The following is a 22,367-nucleotide window of genomic DNA, read 5'->3' as shown; positions in this document are numbered from 1 at the left end:
AGAGAGACGGGGAATGAGAGACGGGGAATCAGAGGCGGGGATTCAGAGGGGGGAAAAGAGAGGCGGGGAAAGAGAGGCGGGGAAAGAGCCAGGGACTCTGAAGCAGGAATCAAAGACGGGGAATCAGATTCGGGGAATCAGAGGTGGGGAATCAGAGGACGGAAAAGAGATGTGGGGAATGAGAGGCAGAGAAGGAGGTGCGGAAAAAACGCAGGGAAATAGAGGCAGGGTATCAGACGTGGGGAATCAGAGGCAGGAAATTAGAGGCGGGGAATCAGAGGGGGGAACAGAGATGTGGGGAAAGAGAGGCAGAGAAAGAGGCACGGAAATAGATGGAGGGAAAGAGAGGTGGTTAATCAGAGGTGGGGAATCAGACATGGGAAAACATAGGCGGGAAATCAGAGGCGGGGAATCAGAGGCGGGGAATCAGAGTCATGGTATCAGAGGCGGGGAATCTGAGGCGGGGAATCAGAGGCGGGTAAAGAGATGTGGGAAAAGAGAGGCAGAGAAGGAGGCACAAAAATAGTGGCAGGGAAAGAGGCGGTGAATCAGGGGTGGGGAATCAGAGGCGGGGACACAGAGGCGGGGAATCAGAGGCGGAGAAACGGAGGTGGAGAATCAGAGGGCGGAAAAGAGATGTGGGGAAAGAGAGGCCAGGAAAGAGGCACGGAAAGAGAGGCGGGGAAAGAGGCACGGAAAGAGAGGCGGGAAATGAGAGGTGGCAAATCAGAGGCGGGGAATCAGAGGATGGGAATCAGAGGCGGGGAATCAGAGGCGGGGAATCAGAGGCGGGGAATCAGAGGCGGGGATTCAGAGGCGGGGATTCAGAGGCGTGGAATCAGAGGCAGGGAATATGAGGTGGGGAATCAGAGGCGGGGAATCAGAGGCGGGGAATCAGAGGCGGAGAATCAGAGGCGGGGAAGCAGAGGCGGGGAAGCAGAGGCGGGGAAGCAGAGGCGGGGAAGCAGAGGCGGGGAAGCAGAGGCGGGGAATCAGAGTCGGGGAATCAGAGGCGGGGAATTTGAGGTGGGGATTCTGAGGTGGGAAATCAGAGGCTGAGATTGAAAGGGGGAGAATCAGAAGGGGGAAAAGAAATGTGGGGAAAGAGAGGCATGGAAAGAGCCAGGGACTCTGAAGCAGGGAATCGGAGGCAGGGAAACAGAGTCGGAGAAACGGAGGCGGGGAATCAGAAGCGGGGAATCAGAGGGTGGAAAAGAGATGTGGGGAAAGAGAGGCAGGGAAAGAGGCGCGGAAATAGATGCAGGGAAAGAGAGGCGGAGTATCAGATGTGGGGAATTCAAGGCGGGGAATCAGAGGCGGGGAAAGAGATGTGGGGAAAGAGAGGCAGGGAAAGAGCCAAGGAAATAGAGGTGGGGAATCAGAGGTGGGGAATCAGAGGCAGGGAATCAGAGGCGGGGAATCAGAGGGGGGAATAGAGATGTGGGAAAAGAGAGGCGGCGAAAGGGAGGCGGAGAAAGAGTCAGAGACTCTGAAGCAGGGAATCGGAGTCGGGGAATCAGAGGCGGGGAATCAGAGGCGGGGAATCTGAGGCGGGGAATCTGAGGCGGGGAATCAGAGGCTGGGAAAGACATGTGGGAAAAGAGAGGCAGAGAAGGAGGCACAAAAATAGTGGCAGGGAAAGAGAGGCGGGGAATCAGGGGCGGGGAATGAGAGGCGGGGAATCAGAGGCGTGGAATCAGGGGCGGGGAATGAGAGGCGGGGAATCAGAGGCGTGGAATCAGAGGTGGGGAATCAGAGGCAGGGAATCAGAGGCGGAGATCCAGAGGCAGGGAATCTGAGGCGGCGAATCTGAGGCGGGGAATCAGAGGCGTGGAATCAGAGGGGGGAATAGAGATGTGGGAAAAGAGAGGCAGGGAAAGAGGCACAAAAATAGTGGCAGGGAAAGAGAGGCGGGGAATCAGGGGCGGGGAATGAGAGGCGGGGAATCAGATGCGTGGAATCAGAGGCGGGGAATAAGAGGCGGGGAATCAGAGGCGGGGAAAGAGATGTGGGAAAAGAGAGGCAGGGAAAGAGGCGCGGAAATAGACGCAGGGAAAGAGAGGCGGGGTATCAGATGTGGGGAATCCGAGGCGGGGAATCAGAGGCGGGGAAAGAGATGTGGGGTAAGAGAGGCAGGGAAAGATGCGCGGAAATAGACGCAGGGAAAGAGAGGCGGGGTATCAGATGTGGGGAATCTGAGGTGGAAAATCTGAGGCGGGGAATCAGAGGCGTGGAATCCGAGGCGGGGCATCAGAGGAAGGAAAAGAGATGTGGGGAAAGAGAGGCCGGGAAAGAGGAACGGAAAGAGAGGCAGGAAATCAGAGGCGGTGAATCACAGGCGGGGAATCAGAGGCGGGGAATCAGAGTCGTATTATCTGAGGCGGGGAATCGGAGGCAGGGAATCAGAGGCGGGGAAAGAGATGTGGGAAAAGAGAGGCAGAGAAGGAGGCACGAAAATAGTGGCAGGGAAAGAGAGGCGGGGAATCAGAGGCGGGGAATCAGAGGCGGGGAATCAGAGGCGGGGAATCAGAGGCGGGAAATCAGAGGCGGGCAATCAGAGGCGGGGAAGCAGAGGCGGGGAAGCAGAGGCGGGGAAGCAGAGGCGGGGAAGCAGAGGCGGGGAAGCAGAGGCGGGGAATCAGAGTCGGGGAATCAGAGGCGGGGAATTTGAGGTGGGGATTCTGAGGTGGGAAATCAGAGGCTGAGATTGAAAGGGGGAGAATCAGAAGGGGGAAAAGAAATGTGGGGAAAGAGAGGCATGGAAAGAGCCAGGGACTCTGAAGCAGGGAATCGGAGGCAGGGAAACAGAGTCGGAGAAACGGAGGCGGGGAATCAGAAGCGTGGAATCAGAGGGTGGAAAAGAGATGTGGGGAAAGAGAGGCAGGGAAAGAGGCGCGGAAATAGACGCAGGGAAAGAGAGGCGGAGTATCAGATGTGGGGAATTCAAGGCGGGGAATCAGAGGCGGGGAAAGAGATGTGGGGAAAGAGATGTGGGGAAAGAGAGGCAGGGAAAGAGGCAAGGAAATAGAGGTGGGGAATCAGAGGCAGGGAATCAGAGGCGGAGATCCAGAGGCAGGGAATCTGAGGCGGGGAATCTGAGGCGGGGAATCAGAGGCGTGGAATCAGAGGGGGGAATAGAGATGTGGGAAAAGAGAGGCGGCGAAAGGGAGGCGGGGAAAGAGTCAGAGACTCTGAAACAGGGAATCGGAGTCGGGGAATCAGAGTCGGGGAATCAGAGTCGGGGAATCAGTGTCAGGGAATCAGAGGCGGGGAATCAGAGTCGGGGAATCAGAGGCAGGGAATCAGAGGCGGAGAATCAGAGGCGGGGAATCAGAGGCGGAAAATCAGTGGGCGGAAATGAGATGTGGGAAAAGAGAGGCAGAGAAAGAGGCACGAAAATAGTGGCAAGGAAAGAGAGGCGGGGAATCAGAGGCGGGGAACCACAGGCGGGGAATCAGAGGCTGAAATTAAAAGGGGGTGAATCAGAGGGGGGAAAAGAGATGTGGGGAAAGAAGGGCAGGGAAAGAGCCAGGGAAAGAGCCAGGGACTCTGAAGCAGGGAATCGGAGGCAGGGAAACAGAGGAAGGGAATCAGAGTGGGAGAAATGGAGGCGGGGAATCAGAGGCGGGGATTCAGAGGCGGGGAAGCAGAGGCAGGGAATCAGAGGCGGGGAATCAGAGGCGGGGAATCAGAGGCGGGGAATCTGAGGTGGGGATTCTGAGGCAGGGAATCTGAGGTGGGGAATCTGAGGTGGGGAATCCGAGGCTGAGATTCAAAGGAAGAGAATCAGAAGGGGGAAAAGATATGTAGGGAAAGAGAGGCATGGAAAGAGCCAGGGACTCTGAAGCAGGGAATCGGAGGCAGGGAAACAGAGTCGGAGAACGGAGGCGGGGAATCAGAAGCGGGGAATCAGAGGGCGGAAAAGAGATGTGGGGAAAGAGAGGCAGGGAAAGAGGCGCGGAAATAGACGCAGGGAAAGAGAGGCGGGGTATCAGATGTGGGGAATTCAAGGCGGGGAAAGAGATGTGGGGAAAGAGAGGCAGGGAAAGAGGCAAGGAAATAGAGGCGGGGAATCAGAGGTGGGGATTCAGAGGCAGGGAATCAGAGGGGGGGAATCAGAGGCAGGGAATCTGAGGCAGGGAATCTGAGGTGGGGAGTCTGTCGGGGAATCAGAGGCGTGGAATCAGAGGGGGGAATAGAGATGTGGGAAAAGAGAGGCGGCGAAAGGGAGGCGGGGAAAGAGTCAGAGACTCTGAAGCAGGGAATCGGAGTCGGGGAATCAGAGTCGGGGAATCAGAGGCGGGGAATCAGAGGCTGAAATTAAAAGAGGGTGAACCAGAGGGGGGAAAAGAGATGTGGGGAAAGAAGGGCAGGGAAAGAGCCAGGAAAAGAGCCAGGGACTCTGAAGCAGGGAATCGGAGGCAGGAAAACAGAGGAAGGGAATCAGAGTCGGAGAAATGGAGGCGGGGAATCAGAAGCGGGGAATCAGAAGCGGGGAATCAGAGGACGGAAAAGAGATGTGGCGAAAGACAGGCAGAGAAAGAGAGGCGGGTTATCAGATGTGTGCAATCCGAGGCAAGGAATCAGAGGCGTGGAATCAGAGGCGTGGAATCTAAGGTGGGGAATCGGAGTCGGGGAATCAGAGTCGTGGAATCAGAGGCGGGGAATCAGAGGCGGGGAATCAGAGGCGGGGAATCAGAGGCGGGGAATCAGAGGCGGGGAATCAGAGGCGGGGTATCAGAGGCGGGGTATCAGAGGCGGGGTATCAGAGGCAGAGGAACGGAGGCGTGGAATCAGAGGTGGGGAATCAGAGGGCAGAAAAGAGATGTGGGGAAAGAGAGGCAGAGAAAGAGGCGTGGAAATAGACGCAGTGAAAGAGAGGAGGGGTATCAGATGCGGGGAATCCGAGGCGGGGAATCAGAGGCAGGAAAAGAGATGTGGGGAAAGAGAGTCCGGGAGAGAGGCACGGAAAGAGAGGCGGGAAATCAGAGGTGGGGAATCAGAGGCGGGGAATCAGATGCGGGGAATCCGAGGCGGGGAATCAGAGGGCGGAAATGAGATGTGGGAAAAGAGAGGCAGAGAAGGAGGCACGAAAATAGTGGCAGGGAAAGAGAGGCAGGGAATCAGAGGCGGGGAATCAGAGGCGGGGAATCAGAGGCGGGGAATCAGAGGCGGGGAATCACAGGCGGGGAATCACAGGCGGGGAATCACAGGCGGGGAACCAGAGGCGGGGAATCAGAGGCTGAAATTAAAAGAGGGTGAATCAGAGGCGGGAAAAGAGATGTGGGGAAAGAAGGGCAGGGAAAGAGCCAGGGAAAGAGCCAGGGACTCTGAAGCAGGGAATCGGAGGCAGGGAATCGGTGGCAGGGAAACAGAGGAAGGGAATCAGAGTCGGAGAAATGGAGGCGGGGAATCAGAAGCGGGAAATCAGAGGACGGAAAAGAGATGTGGGGAAAGAGAGGCAGAGAAAGAGGCGTGGAAATAGACGCAGTGAAAGAGAGGAGGGGTATCAGATGCGTGGAATCCGAGGCGGGGAATCAGAGGCGGGGAATCAGAGGAGGAGAATCAGAGGAGGAGAATCAGAGGCGGGGAATCAGAGGAGGGGAATCAGAGGAGGGGAATCAGAGGCGGGGAATCAGAGGCGGGGAATCAGAGGCGGGGAATCAGAGGGCAGAAAAGAGATGTGGGGAAAGAGAGGCAGAGAAAGAGGCGTGGAAATAGACGCAGTGAAAGAGAGGAGGGGTATCAGATGCGGGGAATCCGAGGCGGGGAATCAGAGGCAGGAAAAGAGATGTGGGGAAAGAGAGGCCGGGAAAGAGGCACGGAAAGAGAGGTGGGAAATCAGAGGTGGGGAATCAGAGGCGGGGAATCAGAGGCGGGGAATCAGAGGCGGGGAATCAGAGGCTTGGACTCAGAGGAGGTGTATCAGAGGCGGAGAAAAGGCGGCATGGAATCAGAGGTGGGGAATCAGAGGGCGGAAATGAGATGTGGGAAAAGAGAGGCAGAGAAGGAGGCACGAAAATAGTGGCAGGGAAAGAGAGGCAGGGAATCAGAGGCGGGGAATCAGAGACGGGAAATCAGAGGCGGGGAATCAGAGGGCGGAAAAGAGATGTGGGGAAAGAGAGGCAGAGAAAGAGGCGTGGAAATAGACGCAGGGAAAGAGAGGCGGGGTATCAGATGTGGGGGATCCGAGGCGGGGAATCAGAGGTGGGGAAAGAGATGTGGAGAAAGAGAGGCAGGGAAAGAGGCAAGGAAAGAGAGGCGGGGAAAGAGGCACGGAAAGAGAGGTGGGAAATGAGAGGCGGGGAATCAGAGTCGTATTATCTGAGGTGGGGAATCTGAGGCGGGGAATCAGAGGCGGGGAAAGAGATGTGGGAAAAGAGAGGCAGAGAATGAGGCACGAAAATAGTGGCAGGGAAAGAGAGGCAGGGAATCAGAGGCGGGGAATCAGAGGCGGGGCATCAGAGGCAGTAAAAGAGATGTGGGAAAAGAGAGGCAGAGAAGGAGGCACAAAAATAGTGGCAGGGAAAGAGAGGCGGGGAATCAGGGGCGGGGAATCAGAGGCGTGGAATCAGAGGCGGGGAATCAGAGGCGGGGAATCAGAGTCATGGTATCAGAGGCGGGGAATCAGAGGCGGGGAATCAGAGGCGGGGAAAGAGATGTGGGAAAAGAGAGGCGGGGAAAGAGGCGCGGAAATAGACGCAGGGAAAGAGAGGCGGGGTATCAGATGTGGGGAATCCGAGGCGGGGAATCAGAGGCGGGGAAAGAGATGTGGGGAAAGAGAGGCAGGGAAAGAGGCGCGGAAATAGACGCAGGGAAAGAGAGGCGGGGTATCAGATGTGGGGAATCTGAGGTGGAAAATATGAGGCGGGGAATCAGAGGCGTGGAATCCGAGGCGGGGCATCAGAGGCAGGAAAAGAGATGCGGGGAAAGAGAGGCCGGGAAAGAGGCACGGAAAGAGAGGCAGGAAATCAGAGGCGGTGAATCACAGGCGGGGAATCAGAGGCGGGGAATCAGAGTCGTATGATCTGAGGCGGGGAATCGGAGGCAGGGAATCAGAGGCGGGGAAAGAGATGTGGGAAAAGAGAGGCAGAGAAGGAGGCACGAAAATAGTGGCAGGGAAAGAGAGGCAGGGAATCAGAGGCGGGGAATCAGAGGCGGGGAATCAGAGGCGGGGAATCAGAGGCGGGGAATCAGAGGCGGGGAATCAGAGGCGGGGAAGCAGAGGCGGGGAAGCAGAGGCGGGGAAGCAGACGCGGGGAAGCAGAGGCGGGGAAGCAGAGGCGGGGAATCAGAGGCGGGGAAAGAGATGTGGGAAAAGAGAGGCAGGGAAAGAGGCGCGGAAATAGACGCAGGGAAAGAGAGGCGGGGTATCAGATGTGGGGAATCTGAGGTGGAAAATCTGAGGCGGGGAATCAGAGGCGTGGAATCCGAGGCGGGGCATCAGAGGAAGGAAAAGAGATGTGGGGAAAGAGAGGCCGGGAAAGAGGCACGGAAAGAGAGGCAAGAAATCAGAGGCGGTGAATCACAGGCGGGGAATCAGAGGCGGGGAATCAGAGTCGTATTATCTGAGGCGGGGAATCGGAGGCAGGGAATCAGAGGCGGGGAAAGAGATGTGGGAAAAGAGAGGCAGAGAAGGAGGCACGAAAATAGTGGCAGGGAAAGAGAGGCGGGGAATCAGAGGCGGGGAATCAGAGGCGGGGAATCAGAGGCGGGGAATCAGAGGCGGGGAATCAGAGGCGGGCAATCAGAGGCGGGGAAGCAGAGGCGGGGAAGCAGAGGCGGGGAAGCAGAGGCGGGGAAGCAGAGGCGGGGAAGCAGAGGCGGGGAAGCAGAGGCGGGGAAGCAGAGGCGGGGAAGCAGAGGCGGGGAATCAGAGGCGGGGAATTTGAGGTGGGGATTCTGAGGTGGGAAATCAGAGGCTGAGATTGAAAGGGGGAGAATCAGAAGGGGGAAAAGAAATGTGGGGAAAGAGAGGCATGGAAAGAGCCAGGGACTCTGAAGCAGGGAATCGGAGGCAGGGAAACAGAGTCGGAGAAACGGAGGCGGGGAATCAGAAGCGGGGAATCAGAGGGTGGAAAAGAGATGTGGGGAAAGAGAGGCAGGGAAAGAGGCGCGGAAATAGACGCAGGGAAAGAGAGGCGGAGTATCAGATGTGGGGAATTCAAGGCGGGGAATCAGAGGCGGGGAAAGAGATGTGGGGAAAGAGATGTGGGGAAAGAGAGGCAGGGAAAGAGGCAAGGAAATAGAGGTGGGGAATCAGAGGCAGGGAATCAGAGGCGGAGATCCAGAGGCAGGGAATCTGAGGCAGGGAATCTGAGGCGGGGAATCTGAGGCGGGGAATCTGAGGCGGGGAATCAGAGGCGTGGAATCAGAGGGGGGAATAGAGATGTGGGAAAAGAGAGGCGGCGAAAGGGAGGCGGGGAAAGAGTCAGAGACTCTGAAACAGGGAATCGGAGTCGGGGAATCAGAGTCGGGGAATCAGAGTCGGGGAATCAGTGTCAGGGAATCAGAGGCAGGGAATCAGAGGCGGGGAATCTGAGGTGGGGATTCTGAGGAGGGAATCTGAGGTGGGGAATCTGAGGTGGGGAATCCGAGGCTGAGATTCAAAGGGAGAGAATCAGAAGGGGGAAAAGATATGTAGGGAAAGAGAGGCATGGAAAGAGCCAGGGACTCTGAAGCAGGGAATCGGAGGCAGGGAAACAGTCGGAGAACGGAGGCGGGGAATCAGAAGCGGGGAATCAGAGGGCGGAAAAGAGATGTGCGGAAAGAGAGGCAGGGAAAGAGGCGCGGAAATAGACGCAGGGAAAGAGAGGCGGGGTATCAGATGTGGGGAATTCAAGGCGGGGAAAGAGATGTGGGGAAAGAGAGGCAGGGAAAGAGGCAAGGAAATAGAGGCGGGGAATCAGAGGTGGGGATTCAGAGGCAGGGAATCAGGGGGGGGGAATCAGAGGCAGGGAATCTGAGGCAGGGAATCTGAGGTGGGGAGTCTGTCGGGGAATCAGAGGCGTGGAATCAGAGGGGGGAATAGAGATGTGGGAAAAGAGAGGCGGCGAAAGGGAGGCGGGGAAAGAGTCAGAGACTCTGAAGCAGGGAATCGGAGTCGGGGAATCAGAGTCGGGGAATCAGAGGCGGGGAATCAGAGGCAGGGAATCAGAGGCGGAGAATCAGAGGCGGGGAACCAGAGGCGGGGAATCAGAGGCTGAAATTAAAAGAGGGTGAAACAGAGGGGGGAAAAGAGATGTGGGGAAAGAAGGGCAGGGAAAGAGCCAGGGAAAGAGCCAGGGACTCTGAAGCAGGGAATCGGAGGCAGGGAATCGGAGGCAGGAAAACATGGGAAGGGAATCAGAGTCGGAGAAATGGAGGCGGGGAATCAGAAGCGGGGAATCAGAAGCGGGGAATCAGAGGACGGAAAAGAGATGTGGCGAAAGAGAGGCAGAGAAAGAGAGGCGGGTTATCAGATGTGTGCAATCCGAGGCAAGGAATCAGAGGCGTGGAATCAGAGGCGGGGAATCAGAGTCAGGGAATCAGAGGAGGGGAATCAGAGGCGGAGAATCAGAGGCGGGGAATCAGAGGCGGGGAATCAGAGGCGGGGAATCAGAGGCGGGGAATCAGAGGCGGGGAATCAGAGGCGGGGAATCAGAGGCGGGGTATCAGAGGCGGGGTATAAGAGGCGGGGTATCAGAGGAAGAGGAACGGAGGCGTGGAATCAGAGGTGGGGAATCAGAGGGCAGAAAAGAGATGTGGGGAAAGAGAGGCAGAGAAAGAGGCGTGGAAATAGACGCAGTGAAAGAGAGGCGGGGTATCAGATGTGGGGGATCCGAGGCGGGGAATCAGAGGTGGGGAAAGAGATGTGGAGAAAGAGAGGCAGGGAAAGAGGCAAGGAAAGAGAGGCGGGGAAAGAGGCACGGAAAGAGAGGTGGGAAATGAGAGGCGGGGAATCAGAGTCGTATTATCTGAGGTGGGGAATCTGAGGCGGGGAATCAGAGGCGGGGAATCAGAGGCGGGGAAAGAGATGTGGGAAAAGAGAGGCAGAGAATGAGGCACGAAAATAGTGGCAGGGAAAGAGAGGCGGGGAATCAGAGGCGGGGAATCAGAGGCGGGGAATCAGAGGCGGGGAATCAGAGGCGGGGAATCAGAGGCGGGGAATCAGAGGCGGGGAATCAGAGGCGGGGAAGCAGAGGCGGGGAATCAGAGGCGGGGAATCAGAGGCGGGGAATCAGAGGCGGAGAATCAGAGGCGGGGAATCAGAGGCGGGGAAAGAGATGTGGGAAAAGAGAGGCAGAGAAAGAGGCGTGGAAATAGACGCAGTGAAATCGAGGAGGGGTATCAGATGCGGGGAATCCGAGGCGGGGAATCAGAGGCAGGAAAAGAGATGTGGGGAAAGAGAGGCCGGGAAAGAGGCACGGAAAGAGAGGCGGGTAATCAGAGGTGGGGAATCAGAGGCGGGGAATCAGAGGGCGGAAAAGAGATGTGGGGAAAGAGAGGCAGAGAAAGAGGCGTGGAAATAGACGCAGGGAAAGAGAGGCAGGGTATCAGATGTGGGGGATCCGAGGCGGGGAATCAGAGGTGGGGAAAGAGATGTGGAGAAAGAGAGGCAGGGAAAGAGGCAAGGAAAGAGAGGCGGGGAAAGAGGCACGGAAAGAGAGGTGGGAAATGAGAGGCGGGGAATCAGAGGCGGGGAATCAGAGTCGTGGTATCAGAAGCGGGGAATTTGAGGTGGAGAATCTGAGGCGGGGAATCAGAGGCGTGGAATCCGAGGCGGGGAATCAGAGGCAGGAAAAGAGATGTGGGGAAAGAGAGGCCGGGAAAGAGGCACGGAAAGAGAGGCGGGAAATCAGAGGCGAGGAATCAGAGGCGGGGAATCAGAGTCGTGGTTTCAGAGGCGGGGAATCAGAGGCGGGGAATCAGAGTCATGGTATCAGAGGCGGGGAATCAGAGGCGGGGAATCAGAGGCGGGGAAAGAGATGTGGGAAAAGAGAGGCGGGGAAAGAGGCGCGGAAATAGACGCAGGGAAAGAGAGGCGGGGTATCAGATGTGGGGAATTCAAGGCGGGGAATCAGAGGCGGGGAAAGAGATGTGGGGAAAGAGAGGCAGGGAAAGAGGCGCGGAAATAGACGCAGGGAAAGAGAGGCGGAGTATCAGATGTGGGGAATTCAAGGCGGGGAATCAGAGGCGGGGAAAGAGATGTGGGGAAAGAGAGGCAGGGAAAGAGGCAAGGAAATAGAGGTGGGGAATCAGAGGCAGGGAATCAGAGGCGGAGATCCAGAGGCAGGGAATCTGAGGCGGCGAATCTGAGGCGGGGAATCAGAGGCGTGGAATCAGAGGGGGGAATAGAGATGTGGGAAAAGAGAGGCGGCGAAAGGGAGGCGGGGAAAGAGTCAGAGACTCTGAAACAGGGAATCGGAGTCGGGGAATCAGAGTCGGGGAATCAGAGTCGGGGAATCAGTGTCAGGGAATCAGAGTCGGGGAATCAGAGGTGGGGAATCAGAGGCGGGGAATCAGAGTCGGGGAATCAGAGTCGGGGAATCAGAGTCGGGGAATCAGTGTCAGGGAATCACAGGCGGGGAACCAGAGGCGGGGAATCAGAGGCTGAAATTAAAAGAGGGTGAATCAGAGGGGGGAAAAGAGATGTGGGGAAAGAAGGGCAGGGAAAGAGCCAGGGAAAGAGCCAGGGACTCTGAAGCAGGGAATCGGAGGCAGGGAATCGGTGGCAGGGAAACAGAGGAAGGGAATCAGAGTCGGAGAAATGGAGGCGGGGAATCAGAAGCGGGGAATCAGAAGCGGGGAATCAGAGGACGGAAAAGAGATGTGGGGAAAGAGAGGCAGAGAAAGAGAGGCGGGGTATCAGATGTGTGCAATCCGAGGCAAGGAATCAGAGGCGGGGAATCAGAGGCGGGGAATCAGAGGCGTGGAATCAGAGGCGGGGAATCTAAGGTGGGGAATCGGAGTCGGGGAATCAGAGTCGTGGAATCAGAGGCGGGGAATCAGAGGAGGAGAATCAGAGGAGGAGAATCAGAGGCGGGGAATCAGAGTCGGGGAATCAGAGGAGGGGAATCAGAGGCGGGGAATCAGAGGGCAGAAAAGAGATGTGGGGAAAGAGAGGCAGAGAAAGAGGCGTGGAAATAGACGCAGTGAAAGAGAGGAGGGGTATCAGATGCGGGGAATCCGAGGCGGGGAATCAGAGGCGGGGAATCAGAGGCGGGAAATCAGAGGCGGGCAATCAGAGGCGGGGAAGCAGAGGCGGGGAAGCAGAGGCGGGGAAGCAGAGGCGGGGAAGCAGAGGCGGGGAAGCAGAGGCGGGGAATCAGAGTCGGGGAATCAGAGGCGGGGAATTTGAGGTGGGGATTCTGAGGTGGGAAATCAGAGGCTGAGATTGAAAGGGGGAGAATCAGAAGGGGGAAAAGAAATGTGGGGAAAGAGAGGCATGGAAAGAGCCAGGGACTCTGAAGCAGGGAATCGGAGGCAGGGAAACAGAGTCGGAGAAACGGAGGCGGGGAATCAGAAGCGGGGAATCAGAGGGTGGAAAAGAGATGTGGGGAAAGAGAGGCAGGGAAAGAGGCGCGGAAATAGACGCAGGGAAAGAGAGGCGGAGTATCAGATGTGGGGAATTCAAGGCGGGGAATCAGAGGCGGGGAAAGAGAAGTGGGGAAAGAGAGGCAGGGAAAGAGGCAAGGAAATAGAGGTGGGGAATCAGAGGCAGGGAATCAGAGGCGGAGATCCAGAGGCAGGGAATCTGAGGCGGGGAATCTGAGGCGGGGAATCAGAGGCGTGGAATCAGAGGGGGGAATAGAGATGTGGGAAAAGAGAGGCGGCGAAAGGGAGGCGGGGAAAGAGTCAGAGACTCTGAAACAGGGAATCGGAGTCGGGGAATCAGAGTCGGGGAATCAGAGTCGGGGAATCAGTGTCAGGGAATCAGAGTCGGGGAATCAGAGGTGGGGAATCAGAGGCGGGGAATCAGAGGCGGGGAATCAGAGTCGGGGAATCAGAGTCGGGGAATCAGAGGCAGGGAATCAGAGGCGGAGAATCAGAGGCGGAGAATCAGAGGCGGGGAATCAGTGGGCGGAAATGAGATGTGGGAAAAGAGAGGCAGAGAAAGAGGCACGAAAATAGTGGCAGGGAAAGAGAGGCGGGGAATCAGAGGCGGGGAACCACAGACGGGGAATCAGAGGCTGAAATTAAAAGGGGGTGAATCAGAGGGGGGAAAAGAGATGTGGGGAAAGAAGGGCAGGGAAAGAGCCAGGGAAAGAGCCAGGGACTCTGAAGCAGGGAATCGGAGGCAGGGAAACAGAGGAAGGGAATCAGAGTGGGAGAAATGGAGGCGGGGAATCAGAGGCGGGGATTCAGAGGCGGGGAAGCAGAGGCGGGGAATCAGAGGCGGAGAATCAGAGGCGGGGAATCAGAGGCGGGGAAAGAGATGTGGGAAAAGAGAGGCAGAGAAAGAGGCGTGGAAATAGACGCAGTGAAATCGAGGAGGGGTATCAGATGCGGGGAATCCGAGGCGGGGAATCAGAGGCAGGAAAAGAGATGTGGGGAAAGAGAGGCCGGGAAAGAGGCACGGAAAGAGAGGCGGGTAATCAGAGGTGGGGAATCAGAGGCGGGGAATCAGAGGGCGGAAAAGAGATGTGGGGAAAGAGAGGCAGAGAAAGAGGCGTGGAAATAGACGCAGGGAAAGAGAGGCAGGGTATCAGATGTGGGGGATCCGAGGCGGGGAATCAGAGGTGGGGAAAGAGATGTGGAGAAAGAGAGGCAGGGAAAGAGGCAAGGAAAGAGAGGCGGGGAAAGAGGCACGGAAAGAGAGGTGGGAAATGAGAGGCGGGGAATCAGAGGCGGGGAATCAGAGTCGTGGTATCAGAAGCGGGGAATTTGAGGTGGAGAATCTGAGGCGGGGAATCAGAGGCGTGGAATCCGAGGCGGGGAATCAGAGGCAGGAAAAGAGATGTGGGGAAAGAGAGGCCGGGAAAGAGGCACGGAAAGAGAGGCGGGAAATCAGAGGCGAGGAATCAGAGGCGGGGAATCAGAGTCGTGGTTTCAGAGGCGGGGAATCAGAGGCGGGGAATCAGAGTCATGGTATCAGAGGCGGGGAATCAGAGGCGGGGAATCAGAGGCGGGGAAAGAGATGTGGGAAAAGAGAGGCGGGGAAAGAGGCGCGGAAATAGACGCAGGGAAAGAGAGGCGGGGTATCAGATGTGGGGAATTCAAGGCGGGGAATCAGAGGCGGGGAAAGAGATGTGGGGAAAGAGAGGCAGGGAAAGAGGCGCGGAAATAGACGCAGGGAAAGAGAGGCGGAGTATCAGATGTGGGGAATTCAAGGCGGGGAATCAGAGGCGGGGAAAGAGATGTGGGGAAAGAGAGGCAGGGAAAGAGGCAAGGAAATAGAGGTGGGGAATCAGAGGCAGGGAATCAGAGGCGGAGATCCAGAGGCAGGGAATCTGAGGCGGCGAATCTGAGGCGGGGAATCAGAGGCGTGGAATCAGAGGGGGGAATAGAGATGTGGGAAAAGAGAGGCGGCGAAAGGGAGGCGGGGAAAGAGTCAGAGACTCTGAAACAGGGAATCTGAGTCGGGGAATCAGAGTCGGGGAATCAGAGTCGGGGAATCAGTGTCAGGGAATCACAGGCGGGGAACCAGAGGCGGGGAATCAGAGGCTGAAATTAAAAGAGGGTGAATCAGAGGGGGGAAAAGAGATGTGGGGAAAGAAGGGCAGGGAAAGAGCCAGGGAAAGAGCCAGGGACTCTGAAGCAGGGAATCGGAGGCAGGGAATCGGTGGCAGGGAAACAGAGGAAGGGAATCAGAGTCGGAGAAATGGAGGCGGGGAATCAGAAGCGGGGAATCAGAAGCGGGGAATCAGAGGACGGAAAAGAGATGTGGGGAAAGAGAGGCAGAGAAAGAGAGGCGGGGTATCAGATGTGTGCAATCCGAGGCAAGGAATCAGAGGCGGGGAATCAGAGGCGGGGAATCAGAGGCGTGGAATCAGAGGCGGGGAATCTAAGGTGGGGAATCGGAGTCGGGGAATCAGAGTCGTGGAATCAGAGGCGGGGAATCAGAGGAGGAGAATCAGAGGAGGAGAATCAGAGGCGGGGAATCAGAGTCGGGGAATCAGAGGAGGGGAATCAGAGGCGGGGAATCAGAGGGCAGAAAAGAGATGTGGGGAAAGAGAGGCAGAGAAAGAGGCGTGGAAATAGACGCAGTGAAAGAGAGGAGGGGTATCAGATGCGGGGAATCCGAGGCGGGGAATCAGAGGCGGGGAATCAGAGGCGGGAAATCAGAGGCGGGCAATCAGAGGCGGGGAAGCAGAGGCGGGGAAGCAGAGGCGGGGAAGCAGAGGCGGGGAAGCAGAGGCGGGGAAGCAGAGGCGGGGAATCAGAGTCGGGGAATCAGAGGCGGGGAATTTGAGGTGGGGATTCTGAGGTGGGAAATCAGAGGCTGAGATTGAAAGGGGGAGAATCAGAAGGGGGAAAAGAAATGTGGGGAAAGAGAGGCATGGAAAGAGCCAGGGACTCTGAAGCAGGGAATCGGAGGCAGGGAAACAGAGTCGGAGAAACGGAGGCGGGGAATCAGAAGCGGGGAATCAGAGGGTGGAAAAGAGATGTGGGGAAAGAGAGGCAGGGAAAGAGGCGCGGAAATAGACGCAGGGAAAGAGAGGCGGAGTATCAGATGTGGGGAATTCAAGGCGGGGAATCAGAGGCGGGGAAAGAGAAGTGGGGAAAGAGAGGCAGGGAAAGAGGCAAGGAAATAGAGGTGGGGAATCAGAGGCAGGGAATCAGAGGCGGAGATCCAGAGGCAGGGAATCTGAGGCGGGGAATCTGAGGCGGGGAATCAGAGGCGTGGAATCAGAGGGGGGAATAGAGATGTGGGAAAAGAGAGGCGGCGAAAGGGAGGCGGGGAAAGAGTCAGAGACTCTGAAACAGGGAATCGGAGTCGGGGAATCAGAGTCGGGGAATCAGAGTCGGGGAATCAGTGTCAGGGAATCAGAGTCGGGGAATCAGAGGTGGGGAATCAGAGGCGGGGAATCAGAGTCGGGGAATCAGAGTCGGGGAATCAGAGTCGGGGAATCAGTGTCAGGGAATCAGAGGCAGGGAATCAGAGGCGGAGAATCAGAGGCGGGGAATCAGAGGCGGGGAATCAGTGGGCGGAAATGAGATGTGGGAAAAGAGAGGCAGAGAAAGAGGCACGAAAATAGTGGCAGGGAAAGAGAGGCGGGGAATCAGAGGCGGGGAACCACAGACGGGGAATCAGAGGCTGAAATTAAAAGGGGGTGAATCAGAGGGGGGAAAAGAGATGTGGGGAAAGAAGGGCAGGGAAAGAGCCAGGGAAAGAGCCAGGGACTCTGAAGCAGGGAATCGGAGGCAGGGAAACAGAGGAAGGGAATCAGAGTGGGAGAAATGGAGGCGGGGAATCAGAGGCGGGGATTCAGAGGCGGGGAAGCAGAGGCGGGGAATCAGAGGCGGGGAATCAGAGGCGGGGAATCAGAGGCGGGGAATCTGAGGTGGGGATTCTGAGGCAGGGAATCTGAGGTGGGGAATCTGAGGTGGGGAATCCGAGGCTGAGATTCAAAGGGAGAGAATCAGAAGGGGGAAAAGATATGTAGGGAAAGAGAGGTATGGAAAGAGCCAGGGACTCTGAAGCAGGGAATCGGAGGCAGGGAAACAGAGTCGGAGAACGGAGGCGGGGAATCAGAAGCGGGGAATCAGAGGGCGGAAAAGAGATGTGGGGAAAGAGAGGCAGGGAAAGAGGCGCGGAAATAGACGCAGGGAAAGAGAGGCGGGGTATCAGATGTGGGGAATTCAAGGCGGGGAAAGAGATGTGGGGAAAGAGAGGCAGGGAAAGAGGCAAGGAAATAGAGGCGGGGAATCAGAGGTGGGGATTCAGAGGCAGGGAATCAGAGGGGGGGAATCAGAGGCAGGGAATCTGAGGCAGGGAATCTGAGGTGGGGAGTCTGTCGGGGAATCAGAGGCGTGGAATCAGAGGGGGGAATAGAGATGTGGGAAAAGAGAGGCGGCGAAAGGGAGGCGGGGAAAGAGTCAGAGACTCTGAAGCAGGGAATCGGAGTCGGGGAATCAGAGTCGGGGAATCAGAGGCGGGGAATCAGAGGCGGGGAATCAGAGGCGGAGAATCAGAGGCGGGGAAAGAGATGTGGGGAAAGAGAGGCAGGGAAAGAGGCGCGGAAATAGACGCAGGGAAAGAGAGGCGGGGTATCAGATGTGGGGAATCTGAAGTGGAAAATCTGAGGCGGGGAATCAGAGGCGTGGAATCCGAGGCGGGGCATCAGAGGCAGGAAAAGAGATGTGGGGAAAGAGAGGCCGGGAAAGAGGCACGGAAAGAGAAGCAGGAAATCAGAGGCGGTGAATCACAGGCGGGGAATCAGAGGCGGGGAATCAGAGTCGTATTATCTGAGGCGGGGAATCGGAGGCAGGGAATCAGAGGCGGGGAAAGAGATGTGGGAAAAGAGAGGCAGAGAAGGAGGCACGAAAATAGTGGAAGGGAAAGAGAGGCGGGGAATCAGAGGCGGGGAATCAGAGGCGGGGAATCAGAGGCGGGGAATCAGAGGCGGGGAAGCAGAGGCGAAGAAGCAGAGGCGGGGAATCAGAGTCGGGGAATCAGAGGCGGGGAATTTGAGGTGGGGATTCTGAGGTGGGAAATCAGAGGCTGAGATTGAAAGGGGGAGAATCAGAAGGGGGAAAAGAAATGTGGGGAAAGAGAGGCATGGAAAGAGCCAGGGACTCTGAAGCAGGGAATCGGAGGCAGGGAAACAGAGTCGGAGAAACGGAGGCGGGGAATCAGAAGCGCGGAATCAGAGGGTGGAAAAGAGATGTGGGGAAAGAGAGGCAGGGAAAGAGGCGCGGAAATAGACGCAGGGAAAGAGAGGCGGAGTATCAGATGTCGGGAATTCAAGGCGGGGAATCAGAGGCGGGGAAAGAGATGTGGGGAAAGAGATGTGGGGAAAGAGAGGCAGGGAAAGAGGCAAGGAAATAGAGGTGGGGAATCAGAGGCAGGGAATCAGAGGCGGAGATCCAGAGGCAGGGAATCTGAGGCGGGGAATCTGAGGCGGGGAATCAGAGGCGTGGAATCAGAGGGGGGAATAGAGATGTGGGAAAAGAGAGGCGGCGAAAGGGAGGCGGGGAAAGAGTCAGAGACTCTGAAACAGGGAATCGGAGTCGGGGAATCAGAGTCGGGGAATCAGTGTCAGGGAATCAGAGTCGGGGAATCAGAGGTGGGGAATCAGAGGCGGGGAATCAGAGTCGGGGAATCAGAGGCAGGGAATCAGAGGCAGGGAATCAGAGGCGGGGAATCAGAGGCGGGGAATCAGAGGCGGAGAATCAGAGGCGGGGAATCAGAGGCGGGGAATCAGTGGGCGGAAATGAGATGTGGGAAAAGAGAGGCAGAGAAAGAGGCACGAAAATAGTGGCAGGGAAAGAGAGGCGGGGAATCAGAGGCGGGGAACCACAGGCGGGGAATCAGAGGCTGAAATTAAAAGGGGGTGAATCAGAGGGGGGAAAAGAGATGTGGGGAAAGAAGGGCAGGGAAAGAGCCAGGGAAAGAGCCAGGGACTCTGAAGCAGGGAATCGGAGGCAGGGAAACAGAGGAAGGGAATCAGAGTGGGAGAAATGGAGGCGGGGAATCAGAGGCGGGGAATCAGAGGCGGGGAATCAGAGGCGGGGAATCAGAGGCGGGGAATCAGAGGCGGGGAAGCAGAGGCGGGGAATCAGAGGGCGGAAATGAGATGTGGGAAAAGAGTGGCAGAGAAGGAGGCACGAAAATAGTGGCAGGGAAAGAGAGGCAGGGAATCAGAGGCGGGGAATCAGAGGCGTGAAATCAGAGGCGGGGAATCAGAGGGCGGAAAAGAGATGTGGGGAAAGAGAGGCAGAGAAAGAGGCGTGGAAATAGACGCAGGGAAAGAGAGGCGGGGTATCAGATGTGGGGGATCCGAGGCGGGGAATCAGAGGTGGGGAAAGAGATGTGGAGAAAGAGAGGCAGGGAAAGAGGCAAGGAAAGAGAGGCGGGGAAAGAGGCACGGAAAGAGAGGTGGGAAATGAGAGGCGGGGAATCAGAGTCGTATTATCTGAGGTGGGGAATCTGAGGCGGGGAATCAGAGGCGGGGAAAGATATGTGGGAAAAGAGAGGCAGAGAATGAGGCACGAAAATAGTGGCAGGGAAAGAGAGGCAGGGAATCAGAGGCGGGGAATCAGAGGCGGGGAATCAGAGGCGGGGAATCAGAGGCGGGGAATCAGAGGCGGGGAATCAGAGGCGGGGAATCAGAGGCGGGGAATCAGAGGCGGGGAAGCAGAGGCGGGGAATCAGAGGCGGGGAATCAGAGGCGGGGAATCAGAGGGGGGAATAGAGATGTGGGAAAAGAGAGGCGGCGAAAGGGAGGCGGGGAAAGAGTCAGAGACTCTGAAGCAGGGAATCGGAGTCGGAGAAATGGAGGCGGGGAATCAGATGCGGGGAATCAGTGGCAGGGAATCAGAGGCGGAGAATCAGAGGCGGGGAATCAGAGGCGGGGAATCAGAGGCGGGGAATCAGAGGCGGGGAATCAGAGGCAGGAAAAGAGATGTGGGGAAAGAGAGGCCGGGAAAGAGGCACGGAAAGAGAGGCGGGAAATCAGAGGTGGGGAATCAGAGGCGGGGAATCAGAGGCAGGGAATCAGAGGCGGGGAATCAGAGGCGGGGAATCAGAGGGCGGAAAAGAGATGTGGGGAAAGAGAGGCAGAGAAAGAGGCGTGGAAATAGACGCAGGGAAAGAGAGGCAGGGTATCAGATGTGGGGGATCCGAGGCGGGGAATCAGAGGTGGGGAAAGAGATGTGGAGAAAGAGAGGCAGGGAAAGAGGCAAGGAAAGAGAGGCGGGGAAAGAGGCACGGAAAGAGAGGTGGGAAATGAGAGGCGTGGAATCCGAGGCGGGGAATCAGAGGCAGGAAAAGAGATGTGGGGGAAGAGAGGCCGGGAAAGAGGCACGGAAAGAGAGGCGGGAAATCAGAGGCGAGGAATCAGAGGCGGGGAATCAGAGTCGTGGTTTCAGAGGCGGGGAATCAGAGGCGGGGAATCAGAGGCGGGGAAAGAGATGTGGGAAAAGAGAGGCAGGGAAAGAGGCACAAAAATAGTGGCAGGGAAAGAGAGGCGGGGAATCAGGGGCGGGGAATGAGAGGCGGGGAATCAGATGCGGGGAATCAGAGGCGGGGAATCAGAGGCGGGGAATCAGAGTTATGGTATCAGAGGCGGGGAATCTGAGGCGGGGAATCAGAGGCGGGGAAAGAGATGTGGGAAAAGAGAGGCAGGGAAAGAGGCGCGGAAATAGACGCAGGAAAAGAGAGGCGGGGTATCAGATGTGGGGAATCCGAGGCGGGGAATCAGAGGCGGGGAAAGAGATGTGGGGAAAGAGAGGCAGGGAAAGAGGCGCGGAAATAGACGCAGGGAAAGAGAGGCGGGGTATCAGATGTGGGGAATCTGAAGTGGAAAATCTGAGGCGGGGAATCAGAGGCGTGGAATCCGAGGCGGGGCATCAGAGGCAGGAAAAGAGATGTGGGGAAAGAGAGGCCGGGAAAGAGGCACGGAAAGAGAGGCAGGAAATCAGAGGCGGTGAATCACAGGCGGGGAATCAGAGGCGGGGAATCAGAGTCGTATTATCTGAGGCGGGGAATCGGAGGCAGGGAATCAGAGGAGGGGAAAGAGATGTGGGAAAAGAGAGGCAGAGAAGGAGGCACGAAAATAGTGGCAGGGAAAGAGAGGCGGGGGATCAGAGGCGGGGAATCAGAGGCGGGGAATCAGAGGCGGGGAATCAGAGGCGGGGAATCAGAGGCGGGGAATCAGAGGCGGGAAATCAGAGGCGGGCAATCAGAGGCGGGGAATCAGAGGCGGGGAAGCAGAGGCGGGGAAGCAGAGGCGGGGAATCAGAGTCGGGGAATCAGAGGCGGGGAATTTGAGGTGGGGATTCTGAGGTGGGAAATCAGAGGCTGAGATTGAAAGGGGGAGAATCAGAAGGGGGAAAAGAAATGTGGGGAAAGAGAGGCATGGAAAGAGCCAGGGACTCTGAAGCAGGGAATCTGAGGCAGGGAAACAGAGTCGGAGAAACGGAGGCGGGGAATCAGAAGCGGGGAATCAGAGGGTGGAAAAGAGATGTGGGGAAAGAGAGGCAGGGAAAGAGGCGCGGAAATAGACGCAGGGAAAGAGAGGCGGAGTATCAGATGTGGGGAATTCAAGGCGGGGAATCAGAGGAGGGGAAAGAGATGTGGGGAAAGAGATGTGGGGAAAGAGAGGCAGGGAAAGAGGCAAGGAAATAGAGGTGGGGAATCAGAGGCAGGGAATCAGAGGCGGAGATCCAGAGGCAGGGAATCTGAGGCGGGGAATCTGAGGCGGGGAATCAGAGGCGTGGAATCAGAGGGGGGAATAGAGATGTGGGAAAAGAGAGGCGGCGAAAGGGAGGCGGGGAAAGAGTCAGAGACTCTGAAACAGGGAATCGGAGTCGGGGAATCAGAGTCGGGGAATCAGTGTCAGGGAATCAGAGTCGGGGAATCAGAGGTGGGGAATCAGAGGCGGGGAATCAGAGGCAGGGAATCAGAGGCAGGGAATCAGAGGCGGGGAATCAGAGGCGGGGAATCAGAGGCGGAGAATCAGAGGCGGGGAATCAGTGGGCGGAAATGAGATGTGGGAAAAGAGAGGCAGAGAAAGAGGCACGGAAATAGTGGCAGGGAAAGAGAGGCGGGGAATCAGAGGCGGGGAACCACAGGCGGGGAATCAGAGGCTGAAATTAAAAGGGGGTGAATCAGAGGGGGGAAAAGAGATGTGGGGAAAGAAGGGCAGGGAAAGAGCCAGGGAAAGAGCCAGGGACTCTGAAGCAGGGAATCGGAGGCAGGGAAACAGAGGAAGGGAATCAGAGTGGGAGAAATGGAGGCGGGGAATCAGAGGCGGGGAATCAGAGGCGGGGAAGCAGAGGCGGGGAATCAGAGGGCGGAAATGAGATGTGGGAAAAGAGAGGCAGAGAAAGAGGCACGAAAATAGTGGCAGGGAAAGAGAGGCGGGGAATCAGAGGCGGGGAATCACAGGCGGGGAACCAGAGGCGGGGAATCAGAGGCTGAAATTAAAAGAGGGTGAATCAGAGGGGGGAAAAGAGATGTGGGGAAAGAAGGGCAGGGAAAGAGCCAGGGAAAGAGCCAGGGACTCTGAAGCAGGGAATCGGAGGCAGGGAATCGGAGGCAGGAAAACAGAGGAAGGGAATCAGAGTCGGAGAAATGGAGGCGGGGAATCAGAAGCGAGGAATCAGAAGCGGGGAATCAGAGGACGGAAAAGAGATGTGGCGAAAGAGAGGCAGAGAAAGAGAGGCGGGTTATCAGATGTGTGCAATCCGAGGCAAGGAATCAGAGGCGGGGAATCAGA

Source organism: Narcine bancroftii, chromosome 14 (assembly GCF_036971445.1).
Source record: "Narcine bancroftii isolate sNarBan1 chromosome 14, sNarBan1.hap1, whole genome shotgun sequence".
Taxonomy (NCBI): Eukaryota; Metazoa; Chordata; class Chondrichthyes; order Torpediniformes; family Narcinidae; genus Narcine; species Narcine bancroftii.
Note: the sequence above shows the minus strand (reverse complement) of the source record.